Below are 14,626 nucleotides of genomic sequence, written 5' to 3' on the forward strand. Positions count from 1 at the left end.
TCTCAAAATAAAATATTGCATTCATGAAGTCATGCCTACCAAGCTGATCTACAGATATATTTGCAGTATCCAAGGTGCAGCAGACAAAACCAGGAACATACATTCTAAAGAACAGCAGAGGTAATGAAGTAGCAGGAAGTTTCTAAACTGAAGAATTACAGAAAAACCCGATGTGTTCCTCATAAAGCGTGTCGCAAGGTGTCAAGGGAACAAGGTGTTGATTCAGTTGCTTTGTTTCCCTTCATCACACAACAGATGTGTGGGTGTCATGAGATGTGGTATATGGCAAGGCTCACTAATCCTCAAATCATCCAGTAGCATAGCATCCAAGGTAGGAAGTACATCATACATAGTTATGAGTTTGCAAAAAAACATTTTGAAACCACAGTGTAACCCTGCATGCTAAGCAACTGCTCACACTCCACCTCAGCATTCGTATTCCACTGAGTATACTCCAGTTCGAATAAAACATTGCATTCCCTATCAGGTGCCAGATCAACCAGTGAAATAAGTCCTAATAGTTTGAAAAAATGCAGAATATAAATTTCTAATGCCTAAAAGAACAAATTTAGTAACGCGATCTAACTCGAAAACAAGTAAAAAGAGTCACACAGCATACTCTTTCATTAATTCGGCGGAACAAAGAGAAACGAGCGTCTGATTATCTAAGATGTGTAAGTAACACATGAATGAATAGGTTCTTGAATACAATAAGATTACTTTGAAAATGTGATAGCTTTCCACTTACACCATCAAGCTGTGTAATGGGGCTGTCTCCCCAGTTGTGTACACATAAATTCAGATTACAGAAAATTGTTAGTTATCAGTGCGAGAACTTTCGACCCAAATTCGTTTCGTACATATCAAGTCATTATGTGAGTGATCAATACAATGTCTCATTGTACTTTTTAATCTGCAGTTGAAACCTAATTAGCATTCAGAGAGATTATAATAAAAAATGGCTCTGAGCACTATGCGACTTAACTTCTGAGGTCATCAGTCGCCTAGAACTTAGAACTAATTAAACCTAACTAACCTAAGGACATCACACACATCCATGCCCGAGGCAGGATTCGAACCTGCGACCGTAGCGGTCACGCGGTTCCAGACTGAAGCGCCTTTAACCGCACGGCCACACCGGCCGGCAGATTATAATAATTATTATTATTTATAATTCTCAGTGACCACTCTGCAGTCGAGTGGTGATTCATCAGTGACTACGATTGGGTATTTGACTTTCGTAACATGACAAAATGGCAGCCCACCAGTACGGCACACTCCAACAGATCGGGTACAAAAAAATGGTGTGCGTCTGGAAAATGATTTCATAAGACGTGAATGTAACAAAGAGTATACTGACTGTAAAGGCAAGAGAACAAATTTAGTACCCTGTAGGGATATTCTAAACTAATTCAACTTTACAAACGGTGGCAACATCATCTAAAATACGTACTCCTGATTCCTTAACCAAAATAATTAATATTGCGCTCCATGAACAGTTAACATCGATAAATTTACGGTAGCACGGAATTGAATAAAGTAATAAGTGATCCAATAACCAGCTCCCAAGTATTTTGACACAGCTACATTTGGGCGCCTATTACTCTGCGTGGAATCACACAATCGGTGACCAACATACGAAGTAATACCAGATGATTGTAATTAAACTGATGGTGTTCCGATTGCTGAAGTGTTGGCTGCATACATTGCAGTACGCTAAAACACCATAGGTATCTTCATGTGTTAATTTTTGGAACACAACCTACGACCAGCTTAGCGGCAAACGTGATGACACTTTCTGCAGGGCCTGACCATCATTTTTCAGAACAATGCTCAAGCACGTACAGTCAAGCTGTTACTGATTTGTTTGACTGATGGGGCTGCTAAGTGCTACACCACCTACTGCACTCCCCTGACTTAATCCCTCGTGAGTTCAACTCGAGTTCTAAACTGAAGGAAACACTTCACGGCATTCGCTTCAGAACTGCTACAAATTCGAAACTTCCTGGCAGATTAAAACTGTGTGCCGGACCGAGACTCGAACTCGGGACCTTTGCCTTTCGCGCGCAAGTGCTCTACCAACTGATCTACCCAAGCACGACTCACGCCCCGTCCTCGCATCTTTACTTCTGCCAGTACCTCTCCTCCTACCTTCCAAGCTCTACAGAAGCTCTCCTCGCGAACCTTGCAGAACCAGCACTCCTGAAAGAAAGGATATTGCGGAGACATGGCTTAGCCACAGCCTAGGGGATGTTTCCAGAATGAGATTTTCACTCTGCAGCGGAGTGTGTGCTGATATGAAACTTCCTGGCAGATTAAAACAGTGTGCCGTACCGAGACTCGAACTCGGAACCTTTGCCTTTCGCGGGCAAGTGCTCTACCAACTTTTTTTTTTTTCCTCTACCAACTTTTTTTTTCTTTTTTTTTTTTGAGTGTGGGGTTTTATTTATTTATTTTATATGAAGGAAGGTAGGAGAAACAGAAAAACTTTATTATTCACAAAATAAACATAGTACGTCTTGCCACATGATAACTGTTCTGGAAGGATCCTCGCTGCCGTCCTACCATGCAGTATGAAATAACAACAAAATCGAAGTGGGGCCACCTCCGGCACCCTAAAGAAAAGTATGTTGGATATGAACAAAATTTGAAATACATCCATTTGATAACTGTTCAAGCGTGAGTTTTTCGTAGGTCGCATACTCGCATAGTGTTCTTAGTCGATCACTTTAACTTGGTCGGTTTCACAACGACAGCACCGCCGCTCATCTTTGCGCACCCGGCACACCCCAGGTATATGGCGGGTCCGCAAAAACCGTTACTAGGAAATTGGCATACCAATCCTTGTACTTTTGTAGCCGTAATAGTGTTGTGTGTCCATCTTGCAAGTATTGCCAGTAATCCAGGACGTGGAGTAAGTTCGTACGTGAGTCTCTATAGATGTAATGGACCGTCATACCTGTGATCCACGCCACCGCGTTCGTCTTATGACGCGGAAAATACGTTTCCTCTGGAAAAAATACTATGTCAGAAGAGACTGCTGTATAGATAGTGCGCCGCATGAACGCTATTATCTTTCGTGCGAGAGTCCAGACAGCCAATGCCTCGCCGCAGACCAGCCGATGGTCGTCCGTATCCAGCACGCCGCATTGCTGACACAAGGGCGAATCCGCCAAATGTATTGCGTACTTTTTATCGTTTGTAGGGTATTTTCGGTTGACGACAATGTACCATGTTGATCTGACTGATGTAGGTAGGTGGGGGTGGTGGACCGTGCGCCACACCACGTGCCAGTTAACAGCTGGATGTTTGCGTTCCACCCTATTCCGGGCGATCTGTCGAAGAAGCAGATGGTACACGTCCTTCGATGTCGACTGTCGGGTCGTCGGTAAACGCTCTCCAACGTAACTGTGTTCCACGATGAACGTGCGCACATACGTTAAAGGGGGCGATATATGGCCGACACTGACTGGAGGAAGATGCGATGTTGGGACGAGTTCTTCGATGATCGTCCCCGTAAGCGAGTGGTTCCTGTTGCGCCACCGTTTGAGCATAGTATTAATAAACATGGCACGCGCCTTCTCGTGCACGTTCACTAAACCAACGCCCCCCTCTCGCGCTGGGAGGGTAAGCGTGTTGTACTGTACCTTAAAGAGTTGTCCCAGGCACACATAGTACCCAAAAGCCGCCTGAATCCTCATAGCCATCGTACGCGTCAAGGGGAGAAGGTGTGTCAGGTGGCACATCATGGGCGCTAGATAAAGGTTGACGAGTAACACTCGCTGCAACATATCCATCGCCCGTAGGGCGTTTAGTCGTACTGCCGTGCGGACTCTGAGTAACAGTCTTCGGTAGTTGTCCGCAGCCGTTCCCGCTGTCTCTTTATGAAAGGTGATACCCAAACAGCGGAGGGTTTCCACCGCAGGTAAGGGCCCTTCCGTTCCCGGTTCTAGTCCTCGCCCCACATGCATGAATTGTGATTTTCGGTAGTTGACCACACTTCCAGCTGCCATCCCATACGTCTGTAGCCAAGCCAGTGCTGTTTGAGTCTCCCTCTCATTCCGCACGAGGAACACAATATCATCCGCGTATGCTCTGCATTTGAATGATAAATGCCGTAGGGAGATCCCGGTAAGACGGCGGCGAAGGCCTGCGAGGCACGGTTCTAAGGCGATCGCATAAAGGAGGATCGACGAGGGGCAACCCTGTCTCACTGATCTTAAGATCTTAAAATACTCAGTTCTCCCTCCGTTGACCACCATCGCTGATCTGGCGCCGTGCAACAGCCGCATCACAGCATTGGTCAGTAATGGCGAGACACCCATCCTGTTCATCACCGCCGCGAGGTACACATGATCCACGCGATCAAAAGCATGATCGAAATCTACAGCAACCATCGCCCCCCGGAGGCGGCATGCAGCCGCGAGGGCGACGACGTCACGATAGTCTCCCAAGGCTGTGTGGATATTACTGATGCCGCCAAGACAAGTCTGATCGGCATGTATTCGATGCTCCAGCGACTTTTTGATACGACTTCCCAGGATGCGCATGAAGATCTTATAGTCACTATTAAGGAGGGTCAAGGGGCGATAATCACAAGGCCGTTTGCCACCACGGGGCTTCGGTATCGGTATCATGAGCCCTTCCGTGAATTGAATGTGAACCGGTACTTCTTGCCGCAGAAGCTCATTAAACATACATAGCCACATCGGTGTCATAATGGTCACGAAGGCACGGTAAAATTCCAACGGGAATCCATCTGGACCTGGAGACTTGTTGCAAGCACCTCGTGTAATCGCTTCCTCTAGCTCTTCACACGTAATTTCAGTTAACCCGTCTGCTTCCCCGTTCACACTCGTCGCGTCTGGGATCTCTTCCAGGACGTTCCCCAGCTCCCTCGGACCCTCCCCGTTGCTCGCATAGAATCTGCTAAAATGATCCGTGAACGCCTGTGCTATGCCCCTTTGTGTTGTAAAACGACGGCCATCGCCGAGATCGAGCTCATGTATTAAATTCCTGCGTCTTCTTCGTCGTTCCTTTATCACGTAATGCATCGAGGGAACCTCGTTGGGCAGGAAATCCTGCGACCTCGCGTGTATCATCGTACCTGCCATCCTCTGCTTCGCAAGTTGTACCAGCTTCGCCTTAACTCGGTGGACGGCCGTCTGGCGTTCTGGTGTAGGTGGTTGAGCTAACAGTTCCCGGAGAGCCGTAAAGTAAAACTCAGTGGTCGTGCGCTGCCATTGAGAAACCTCCTTCCCGTAACCTATTAACGTCCTCCGTAAAGCTGGCTTCGCGCACTCGATCCACCACTGCAGGATAGAACCGAAAGAATTTCGGCGACGGAGACAGCCATGCCACGCGTCCTCCACCATGCGTCGGCATTCTGCATCTCGCAGGTGGGATACGTTCATCTTCCAATTACCCCTCCGTCTCCATACCTGCTGTCTATCAAGGTTAACCGTACAAATATATGCCTCGTGGTCCGTAAACGCTGTCGGCCATATTTCTGCGTCCACCGTCGACACTGCTAACGCCCTGGAAACGTAGATTCTGTCCAAACGGCCCGCGGAGTGGCTAGTAAAAAATGTATATCCTGGTTGGTTGCGATACTTCAGGTCCCATGTATCGACTAATTCCATCCCGTTGACCAGCTCCCTAAGTTCTGGGCTAGTAGTATAGTTAGGTTGTTGGTCCTTTCTGTCAAGCACACAATTAAAATCTCCGCCGAGTATGCAACCATCGTATCGTCCCTGGAACAACGGTGCAACCTCATGGGCGTAAAAATCTGCTCTGTCCCTTCTCTTATCCGAGCCTGACGGTGCGTATATGTTGATCAAACGTATTCCTCCTATGGTCACGGCCGTACCACGGGCAGAAGGCAAATACTCTACTTCGTCTGCACGTATCCCTTCCTTTAATAATATAGCTGTGCCAACGCCTCTCTCGTCACACGGGGAACAGTAAACGTCGTAACCGTAAAAGTCCGAGGGGGGAAGTACCCGGACTTCTTGTAATAGTGCGATGTCTAAATCCGCAGCCTGTATCATGTCACTGAGCATCTTGAGTTTCACCGGCGTCCCAATGCTATTGATGTTAACAGACCCTATCCGATAAGCTTGTTGCATGGCGGTCTACGTAGATAGGGTACCGTAGATAGGCTGCTGTCGGACTAACTTCCCCCGCCGTCCCCTCATATGGTCTGCCATTATTCCGTGCACTCTGCCGATCTTACACCGGGAGAGTGCGTGGGAGCAGTTCCTCCTGCATCATCTGTCCCCCACGGGGTTGGCTCTTCTGACCAGTCCCCTAGTGTCCCATCGTTGTCGTGCGGTGCAGGCGCCGTAGCCTCCTCAGTAGCCTGTTGCCGTCTATTGAGCTCCTTCGCTGTGTCTGGAGCATCATCAGCGGTAGGTCGTGTCGCCGTCCCGCTGGCCACCGTTGCATCCACGCTAGGCAGTTCTTCTGTATCCATGGTCGTCTGTTCTGTACCCGTAAACTTCTCAGAATTATCTGCTAGATCAGAGTGGTCGTTCTCCACCGTGAGGCGTCGCTTCTTCCGGCGTTTTGGTGAGCGCTGTTTACGTTGCCGGGCCTCGGAATCAGAGGTCAGCATGGTCTCCAGTTGTTCGTGGGGGACGTCAGAATCTTGCGCCGTCGTATTATCGACGTCTCCAAGTGCCTTATCGGAAGGGGCCGCAAGCGGGACCGAAGAGAGGGCGTCCTGTGACTGCTGCAGGCGGTCCAGCGCAACGTCGTCTTTCTGTGGCTCGCCACGATCCGCCGCTGTCTGTGTGTTCTGGTACGCGTCTGTCTCGCGGCCCACGTCATCGCGTAATGCGGCGACGTAAGTCATGGGGAGCACAGTCGGATGTGGCGTGAGGGGTGGATCATCCCGTGGCAGCTGTAATAACCTTCGTTGAGCACACTCAGAACGTATGTGTCCCTCCTTCCCACATCCAGAGCACGTCCTTGGTTGTCCGTCGTAAATGACAATCGCCCTACAACCGGCGATGTACAAGTATGACGGGACGTGTTTTCGGAGTTCAATCCGTATTTGTCTGACGCCATTGAGGACAGGATACGTCTTGAAACTCGCCCATTTTTCAGCCACGTGGGATAGGACCGTTCCGTAAGGACGCAGGGCGTCTGTCACCAATTCTTCTGGCACTTCGAATGGAAGCTCAAAGACGCGGATCGTTCGGAGTCCCATGCCGGCGTGTTCAACTGTTACCGCTCCAACATTCCCGTCCGAATGACAGAAACGAAGTCCTTGTCGGTGTCGAAGTAGTAGTTCGTCACATGCCGCTTCATTTATAAGCTTGACATAAACCACGCTGCTGACTATAGATAAGTGTATTCCAACTAGAACGTCAGGTTCGATTTTCACCTCGTCCCGTAAATAACGTTCGATCTCGTAAGCCTTCGGTCGAGCATATTCGTTAGCAAAACTAAATTTCAGTGTCGATTTGCGGAACGACAAGGCCATGATTCGTTCTATGTATTACCGCGACACACCGCTACACACGTAACGTAAACACCTCTCGCGCAGACGTGCGGCAGGGACGTAAACACCGTCCGAACCGCTGCGCCGCCGAAGGCTGACGAGCTACCCAAGCACTCACAGCTTTACTTCTGCCAGTACCTTTCAGAAGTGCTGGTTCTGCAAGGTTCACAGGAGAGCTTCTGTAAAGTTTGGAATGTATGAGGCGAGGTACTGGCAGAAGTAAAGCTGTGAGGGCGAGGCGTGAGTCGTGGTGCTAAGGTAGCTTAGTTGGGCAGTCCGCCTTTAGCCGCGGAGCAGCTCGGACTTGTTTACGTCCCGGCTGCGAACGTTCGCGGAAGAAGCGGTGTTTACCCCGTCGTTACTCGCGTGTGTTACTGTTTGAATCGAACGCAATGGCACACAATTTCCGAAAAACCACGATACAGTTCACGTTCTGTAACGAGTATGCAAGACCGAAGGCTTTCGAAATCGAACGTTTCTTGAGGGACGAAGTGCATCTTAATTACACGGAGATTATTGGAATTCATTTATCGATCGTGAGCAGCACTCTTTACGTAAAGATGATTGACGACGCAGCATGCGATAGGATCATTGAAGCCGCCAAACGAGGATTCCAGTTCCGACACTCCGATGGTCATATTGGCGAAGTTTTAGTCGCTCATTCGGGCCTGGGAGTGCGTACGATTCGAGTCTTCGAGCTGCCTTTCGAGGTACCCGAATCATTGGTCACTGAATCACTCCAGCCATATGGCAGAGTTATTAGTCATACGGCCGAACGTTGGGCAAGTTTTAGCACGTATCCAGTGCTCAATGGTGTCCGACAGGTGCGAATTGCCCTTACGAAACATGTGCCATCGTACATAAACATCGGCGGCTGTAGACCTATTGGTTGGTTGGTTGGTTGGTTGTTTCGGGGAAGGAGACCAGACAGCGAGGTCATCGGTCTCATCGGATTAGGGAAGGACAGGGAAGGAAGTCGGCCGTGCCCTTTGAAAGGAACCATCCCGGCATTTGCCTGGAGCGATTTAGGGAAATCACGGAAAACCTAAATCAGGATGGCAGGACGCGGGATTGAACCGTCGTCCTCCCGAATGCGAGTCCAGTGTCTAACCATTGCGCCACCTCGCTCGGTGTGTAGAGCTATTGTCATCTATGATGGACAGCCCCGGACATGCTCCGGGTGTGGTAGTGAAGGACATCTGCGATCTGCGTGTATGCAGAGGAGACTCGTGCAAATCCCCAGTGAAGACTTCCAGAATCCGACTACGCCGACGTCACTGCCGATGACTTACGTGACGGCGCTTCGCGGGGAGGTGACGCCGAGGTCGGAACACCCTATCGAACCGACGCCGCAGTTGATTGAGGAGCCTTCGGACCCCACTGAAGAAGGAATTGCTCCGACCAACCTCCAATCTCAGACACTACAGGCGGTGCAGAAAGAGGATGACAGCATCCCTGTAGGCATGGAAGCTGAAGTGGAACGGCCCCAGGGCGCTGTGGCGGTGGCGAGACAGCAGGAGATACAAGATTCGCCAACACCAGAGGCCGAGGTTAGGGCCCGCAAACAGCGCTCGCCAAAGCGCCGCAAGAAGCGCCGACTAAACTCTGCGGAGACGCTCCCTTCTCTTCTTGGGAGCCCAGATGAGTCTAACTCTATGGACCTGTCTGACTTGGAACCACAACCTTCGGATGTCGCAGACCATATGACTTCGGACGGTGAAAAGATGTCATGTCGTTCAGACGACGCATCCGCTCAGGGGCCTGATACCACTTCTGCAGCGGAGTCTAATGCTGCGAAAGAACAACAGATGTCACACATCAATGCCGCACTGGAAAATTTGGAGCACCCCAATAATATCAGCTGGTATGAGCAGGACGACGAAATCACCGATGCGGACCATTCTATTGGTGGGGACTTGCATCCGTCCGCATCTCAAGACACCTAATGCCGCAGGGACACGTCCGTCGGGTGACCCTCTGCGGATGTGCAAAGGGACTATCGATACGGTGAAACTATGCCATTTTAACATCATGTGGAGATGACAGCTACTAGACCCCAGGCATACAGAATAGGGACAGTGAATGTAAATACCATTAGATCGCCTGTGAAACAGCAGTTGTTTAGGGACATGATATACGCGTCGGATGTGGATATACTGATGGTGCAGGAAATTTACATTCCTGAGTTCCAGGAAGTACATGGACACATCTCCTACACCTCGCCGCACTCGAACAACGACAGTGGAACGGCGATATTGGTCCGGGACGGGATTCCGGTTCGCGACCTCGCTTATCTACCTTCGGCACGAGGACTGGCGATAACTGTTAATGGAATTCGCATTCTCAATGTTTATGCCCCTTCCGGCACAGACAACAGACGGGCGCGTGCGAGATATTATTCGGAAGAGATTGTGCCCTTATTTACCGGCAGATTCGATCATTTCATTATAGGTGGTGACTTCAATTGTGTTTTAGCCCAAAAAGACCAGACTCCACATTACAATACCTGTCGTGAATTGCATGTGCTATGCCGGGATCTGGAGTTAAGCGACACCTGGGACTTGATGCATAGGAATCGTGAGGGATATACTTTTTTTACCAGTCACTCGGCGAGCAGACTCGATCGAATATATGTTTCGGTTGGCCTACAGGATAAGGTGGTCGACGCGGAACGATGGCCTGCGGCATTTACTGATCATCTGGCTTACATTTGTACCATATCACTCCCTAGGCAAAGTGTGTGGAGAAGCCGCGGGACATGGAAGCTCAATTCGTCACTTTTGGCGGACCCCGAATGTCGTCAGAGAGTCGAGGCGGTATGGACCACATGTCAACGCCGTCTACCAACATATACCTCCGTGCTTCAATGGTGGCTAAAGTGTACTAAGCCGACAATAAGAAGAGCTCTAATACAGTATGGTCGGGATAAGATGAGATGGCAAAGAGACACTCTTGATTACTATTACACCATACTTCGTGAGCTGTCATTCCAGGTGCCGTCTGCAGAACATCATGCGGAAGTTCATCGTGTCAAGGCAGAAATCCTATCGATCACGCGACGGCGACTGGGTGGCATCCCAATACGGGCAAGATCTCTCGACACCATCACTAGGGAACGTACCTCGATGCACCATGTGTCGTGGGAACACAAACATTACCGCCGGGCATTGGTAACAGTGCTCCACGGTTTAGATGGCCGTCAACTGACAACACAACAGGACATTGCAAAAGAATTCTTAGAGCATTTCCGCCATCTCTATGTCGGTACACCGACAGACCGTCGGGTGGGGGAACATCTGCAAACGACACTGACAGAGACGGATAAGGCAGCGCTTATGGAGCCACTCACAGAAGACGATATAAAGGTGACACTCACAAAAGGAGCGGCCCATAAATCACCAGGGCCAGATTACGCTTGAGTTTTATCGAGAATTCGTGGACATGATGATGCCACAGTTGGTGTCGATGTACAATGAGGCGATGCGTCCGGACATGCGCCTACCGTCGGATTTTGTGACGGGCTTTCTTCTTCCCATCCTAAAGATGGCGGGGAGTCGCAGTGTTAATCAATATCGGCCTCTCACTATGCTAAACACCGACTATAAAATCTTTGCACGACTACTAGCGTCTCGTCTCAAGCTGGCGATATCCAGGACAATATCCCCTGATCAGACTTGCCTAGGTATGCGAAGCAACATCTCCTCTGCGTTAAGTGAATACCGTGACGTTATCGCCCTTGCGGAAACGTGTAAAATGCGAGCAGCGATGATATCTGTGGACTTCGATCGTGCGTTCGACAGGATAAACCATGACTTCTTGTCGTTAGTCATGAGCCGAATGGCGATTCCACCTGTCTTCATCTCCATCGTTATGAGGCTCATACGAGGGGCTACATCGAAGGTGATTGTAAATGGTCGGGAAGCGGGCTCGATTCCTATTAACAGCTCAGTCCGACAAGGGTGCCCACTCTCCATGATGCTGTTTGCGATAGCACTTGAGCCGCTGATGTGTGTTATGAGGCGCTCACTTACTGGGATAGCGCTTAATGAGAACTCTTTCGTTTGTCGCGCATATGCGGACGACCTGATCCTTCTCGTCAGATCAGGACATGAAGTGCGTCAGGCTGTTGAACATCTAGACTCTTACGGGACGGCGGCAGACAGTGTCGTTAACATGACGAAATCCAAAATTATGAACATTGGACGGGGTCTGGAAGACATACCGGGACCGTTTCAGACGGTGGAATCGCTGAGATGTCTGGGGATCACATTTACCCGTTCACTACGGCGGTCAGCGGTGGCGAGTTATCGGCGGCTTCTGCAGAATGTTCGTCTGACGATACGCAACAACTTATTGAGAGCCTTTGACGTGATCCAACGTGTGGCATACACTAACGTGCACATAGCGTCACGACTGCCCCATTTAGCGCAGATCCTACCAATACCGAAGGGTATTGCAGACCGCCTCATGGCTGCCTTTGGTTACTATGTTAGTACTGGGATGTTATTTAAGATCAAATACGATACGTTAACGCTACAGTTCCGGAACGGTGGCCTCAACCTCACAAACGTACGAAACAAAGCTCTGGCACTTTACATGCGAGCGATGATACGAAATTGGCAACAACGTAAGCATACCATAACGTCAGCTCTGATAGAAGTACTTGTTCCGCCTTCGTACGAACCCCCTATTGCGGTGGGTAATATTTCGCCTTCTCTTGCACACATTGCCTTATTTCTTGTTGATTACAGTTATGTTCGTCTGAAAGTACCTTCGACGAGAATACCCACGACTCGGGAGATCTATAGGTGCTTGATGGATCAACAGGGCCGCAACATAATGGAATTCAAATATCCGTCGAGAATGTGGAACCACATTTGGTGTGCAGTGCATACTCCATTACTGTGAACAGCAGCGAGATCGATGTGGTATATTCTTATAAACCGTAAACTTGTGACCAGGAGTCGATTACATACAATTCATATGGGCGATTCTCCTCTTTGCACAAACTGTGGAATGTTAGCAACGGAAGAACATGGTTTAGTGTGTGGCGCAGCGAGGGACGTCTGGACGCTGACGCGTCGAATACTGGCCTTCCTTCGGCGCACTACCTACACAGAAATCACATTGGATGTACTCTTTCTACCGGACAAGACCTTTTTTCCCAAACAAAAGACGTATGCGGTCAATTGGATCGCTGGACATGCGACGAAATATTTGTATTCGTACGATATTAAGTCCGTGATGGATTATTGGATATATTTACAAGAACAACACTAGCTCATACGGAGTCATACGAAATACAGGACTTACTTTTCCAATTTTTTAGGAAGTGTTTTTCACAATCCGCCCGACAGCTGGGGTGTCGCAGAACTGAGAAGACTCCTGCAGCAGAACGACTAGAGACAGTACTGTGCGGTTCAATTAAATTGGCACATGGCACACTGAGAAGAAAACTGGCCCCTACCAGTTGGCGCCAGTTATGACTAGATTAAAGAAAAGATGGTAAACACCGAAACCGCCTCAGATAATGGTCCTTCGAATGGTCGACGCAGGAGAAATACATGCCGCCCACATTGGCAGAGATGGTCAAGATTATATGGCTTGCTGCCAAATTTATGATGCGACACCGCGTGCTGCAGGGATTGTGATGCAGATGATAACTTCATTTTCACTCCCGCCCGCGACTAGGATTGGCATTTACTTTACTCCTGTCACAAAAAAAGAAAAAAAAACGAGGGCGGCCTTTACGTTGATTTTATATTTTATGGTTGCCAAATTGTTTTTGCTGTCTCGATACTTTCCCCTAGGACAGCACAATTGTACGAATAAACATTGTTTTTTTTTTTTTTACCCTGCCTTCCTGTTACCAAAACAAAAAGTAGTCGCGTTGTTGGACCATAAAGCGAAGGAACCGCGTTTTTATTTTACTTTTTCTTAAAAAAAAGGGTAGCGTCTAAAAAAAATTGAAAAAAAAGTCGGATAGAGCGTGTGCCATGCAAGCAGGAGGTCCCGGGTTCGAGTCCCAGTCGGGTCACACATTTTTCAACTGCCCCCGTTGATATTTATCAACGCCTGTAAGCAGCGAAAGGTCTAGATTTAATTATAAATTCAAACTTATGCTTCGTCAGCAGGAGCTGCTCGAAGAGAACTCGGAACTAATCCGCCCTGGTGTCGAACTATGCGCCTGCAGAGAAGCTTTCTTCCTCGTCGCTCCCAACGCCGTTCGCTGGTTTTCACGATTCTACGTAAAGATGTGAGAATTACTTGCACCGATTCTTGCTGCATTGCCAGGTAAGACGTATCATCGACCGAGTTGATTAGGACGCCATTGTCCAGCAGGGCGGGAGCATACGAGGACGTTCTGAACTTAATGCCCTATACCGAGCCTGATGATGAGAAGCTTCGTCAGTTGCTCAGTTAGTAATATGGCTACCAAACGCATGTGGTGGCAGCACGGTCACATTTTAGGCGGTATCTCTAAGGCCCCAGTCGAAAGCATTTTGCGTGGATCGCTGATCTCCAACGTCCTCGTGCAAGCGTTTCTTTGAGTGGGCCAAATGTGCTACCTCATGTGCGGTCTCGCCCATTAGGGACTTAGTTTTCCGTTCCACATCGGATCCCAAGCTCAAAATTAGGGCACTGGCTTTTTTGACCTTTCTTTAGCCGAATGTGGTAAACGAAACGAACTTACGGCAGCAGCGAAGGGTGTACTGTCCGACAAGTGAAAAAAAAAGAAAAGTTGGTAGAGCATTTGCCCACGAAAGGCAAAGGTCCCGAGTTCGAGTCTCGGTCCGGCACACAGTTTTAATCTGCCAGGAAGTTTCGTATCAGCGCACATTCCGCTGCAGAGTGAAAATCTCATTCTGCTACAAATTCGTCGGCCAACAGACCGCGCCGCTCGAACTGTCAACACAACTGGCACTTCTAAGAGTATCCCACGATTTCCACATCACTGGCAACGGGTTGTACACATTGCTGGTGACTACTTTGAAGGCCAGTAAAACTTTGAAACAAATATCTATTTTGTACGAGCTGTAAATAAATTGTTGCCTCTATTAAAGTTCCAACCCTCGTATTTATGAATAATCCTTTATTTATATATATCATAAATTGCCT

Source organism: Schistocerca nitens, chromosome 3 (assembly GCF_023898315.1).
Source record: "Schistocerca nitens isolate TAMUIC-IGC-003100 chromosome 3, iqSchNite1.1, whole genome shotgun sequence".
In the NCBI taxonomy this organism is placed as follows: Eukaryota; Metazoa; Arthropoda; class Insecta; order Orthoptera; family Acrididae; genus Schistocerca; species Schistocerca nitens.